Below are 3735 nucleotides of genomic sequence, written 5' to 3'. Positions count from 1 at the left end.
ATTAATATAGGTATAAAGATGTTCCTTTGTATTGGTTTATTTTGGGCTTGAGTTCTTGCATAAGAAAAGCTTCTTTAATTTTACGTTTGTTTATGTTTGTTTCTTTATTTAGTATTTGGGTGTCTTTTTTATGGTTATGTGGTCAGCTATCGGTCAGTTACCTCCTTATTTCTTTGTGAACCTGACGATGATCGAAAAAGGTCGAAACGTTGTTCGCTCCTCTATATACGGTTTTCTCTATCCATACCAGCCGTTTTTACATATATATTTTTCTCTACAAATGGGTTTTCTCGTCATCACGGACATGGTGAAGAATGTTTAAGAGCCTCTGCGCAAAATTAAAAGGTGAAACCAAAGAATAAAAACGTGGTGGTAAGTTTGTAACCACTTAGCAATATTTTCTGCAGCAGAAGGTCATTTTTTAAAAACTTTCTAGTTTAATGAAGAAAGAAAATTATCGTAACATGTTACACGGTTTGACAGACAGCACACAGGGATGTTTAACTGATCTCGGTAATAAATTTGAACAGAATTCTAATTCTAGTCATACTTTTTAACTGAATTAGTGGTTTTAGGAAAAGCAAAAAAAAAATACATAGAATAACAGAATAAAACAAGGGAGACAAAAGTCTGAATATGAAGCCAATTGACAATTTGTAGCATCAATTAAAACAGTAATGTTTCACATAAGAAGCTATAGTATGCACATTTAGGAAACTGTTTAAGATATAACAGTATTAATTGTGGCTGAGAGTCTAAAAAGCAAAAATTTGTAGTATCCGTACCTGATCGATATGGTCATATGAAATTATGTTTACTAAATATTGATGGCTTGATCTAATGAGCTCCAAAATGAATTTCTTAAGCTTAATAATGTAATATTATTTTTTTTTAAATTTCGCGCAAAGCTACTCGAGGGCTATCTTGCCTAGCCGTCCCTAATTTAGCAGTGTAAGACTAGAGGGAAGGCAACTAGTCATTACCACCCACCGCCAACTCTCGGGCTACTCTTTTACCAACGAATATGGGATTGACCGTCACATTATAACACCCCCACGGCTGAAAGGGTGAGCATGTTTGGTGTGATGGGGATTCGAACCCGCAACCGTCAGATTACGAGTCGAGTGCCTTAACCCACCAGGCCACGCCTTAACCCACCTGGTCATGCCTTAACTCACCTGGCCACGCCTTAACCCACCTGGCCATGTCAATATTAAATATAAATGTAAGATGTAAACTAAAACAACAAGTTTCTTTTGCGAACGTTATTGAAAATTTACGTGATGACATTTTGGGCTAATAAGGCTCGTGACCAGTAGACTACATATAATTTTTTTTCTTCTTACATTTATCAAATACAAGCCAGTTTTTCAAATTATTTTTCAGTGACAACTTTTAATGAAAATACATTAAAATTTACGGAAATGTTTATTAAATAACAAAAAAAAAACATAACACCTTTAAACGATAAAATTAAAACTAGTGCATTAGAAACAAAACGATTTCAAGTGGTTTGAGTTTCGGCACTCAACCATTTTATTACATAATTCAGCGGTTTGTCTGTTTTGTTGTTATTAATGACAAAGCTTCACAATGGGATATCTGTACTCCATCCTCCATAATATCGACACCCAATTTTCAGCATTGGAAGATGCAGACTTACCGTTTAGTTTGTAGACTCACATTTTTAAAAAAATTATTGCCTGAAATGGAATAAACTTATTAATTTAAATAACATCTAAAAAAATTCGTTTAGTTTTACATTGTTCTCGAGATATTGTATAAAGACCAAAAACTAACAATAAATGACTGAAACAATTACAGCATTTAAACTCCTACACCTTGCAACCATAGTTTAAAATAAATAATTTGTTTATTTTCATTTATTTATTTTGTCCCGAGTCATAATGAGTACCTTCAGTTCGAGTCCGAGCATTGCTCAGTGACTTCCGTACCAGGCTAAATGTCTCAAGTTCCGTGGTTCACAGCCCATTATTACTAAAAAAGAGAAATTCATATTTTATCTTCAACTGCTAAATTATTTGTGAAGATTCATGCGAACCAGCATCTAAGAGAAAACAACATTCACCTGCTTTGAGAAGCTATTTTTGTTTTCATAATTTTCATGTAAATCCATACAGTTTAATCTAAGAACTCCAACAGATCTGGATCCATCAATAAAAAGAATCTTTACCAATATAAATAAGTTATAAATGCAGGTATTTATCTTGAATACTCTTTTAAGTGACCATATTAAGTTTCATGTAGATCAGTCCAGTTAATCTTGAGAATCTTCAAAACACCTTAATTCTCAACTAAGGCTTTGATATGAAATCTTAAAACACTTTTAAGATGGGTTTTTAATTGGAACGATACTGTAGACCTTAATAGCATTTTAGACGTAAATCGTTTCAGCCAAACTTAAAAGCCCCCAAAATCCAATAACTCTTAATTTTTTACTTCCTCTCATCAGTTCTTCAGTGCTTTTTCGGCCCGGCATGGCCAAGCGCGTTAAGGCGTGCGACTCGTAATCTGAGGGTTGCGGGTTCGCATCCCCGTCGCGCCAAACATTCTCGCCTTTTCAGCCGTGGGGGCGTTATAATGTGGCGGTCAATCCCACTATTCGTTGGTAAAAGAGTACCCCAAGAGTTGGCGGTGGGTGGTGATGACTAGCTACCTTTCCTCTAGTCTTACACTGCTAGATTAGGGACGGCTAGCACAGATAGCCCTCGAGTAGCTTTGTGCGAAATTCAAAAACAAACAATCACTGTTTTTTCTTTCTGTTTATGATTCTGATAGTCAATAACATAAGTAGTATATACCTCCACTTGTTGGCGGAAGTAAACAAATATGACCTTCGACACGTGTTGAAAGTATGGACCTACGACAAGTTTGTATAATGTATCAGGGCATTTATCTATTATGTACGTAATTCATTCGTAAACAACACTAGAAGCGTGTTGCTAGGCAATATAATAATATTATGTAATAAAACCCAAGAGACGTGAAATTGTAAAAGACAAAGTAACTGTATTTTATTCCAGGATGTAAAATAGAATATTTTCACGAGACTTGTTTTATTTCATGTTCCAAAAAGATTATTATCTTCTACTAATAATATATTTATGTTATATTTTAAAACCCAATAATATATTAGTATAACAAATAAAATATTTTCATGATATTTATTTTGTTTAATCATATGAATTACAGACACAAGTACTATTGTTATAGAGGAATATTACTGTACTTTACTTAATTTAAACCACACTGACAATATATTTAGTTTAAAAACATTTATTATTCTTTGTACAATAAGGATTTTGATATCTGTTTATATGAAATAAACACAGATTGCTCTTATGAGATTTGTATAGTTTAATCTACAAACAACGTTATTATGATATGGAAAGATTAATATCTCTGCTGTGATAAAAAATTAAAAACCTTTGTTAAGGACAGTTTGAAAACTGTATATATTAAATGGCCCTGTAACAAAAGCACCAGTAATATCTTACTGGAGGCCTTCATTGAAAGGTATATATTATATTAAATCTTACCGTGTAAAAGTCTTTAAAATGTGTAATAATTATTTTTATTAGTTGTCTACATAAGCATATCTAGTAAAAGCACCTTACGCTGAATTACACTGCAACAAAATGTAAATAAATATACCATTAATATCATTAATATCTTTATTAGATCCAAATTTGGACAATAATTTTGTTGTGTAGT

Source organism: Tachypleus tridentatus, chromosome 6 (assembly GCF_004210375.1).
Source record: "Tachypleus tridentatus isolate NWPU-2018 chromosome 6, ASM421037v1, whole genome shotgun sequence".
NCBI classification, from domain to species: Eukaryota; Metazoa; Arthropoda; class Merostomata; order Xiphosura; family Limulidae; genus Tachypleus; species Tachypleus tridentatus.
Note: the sequence above shows the minus strand (reverse complement) of the source record.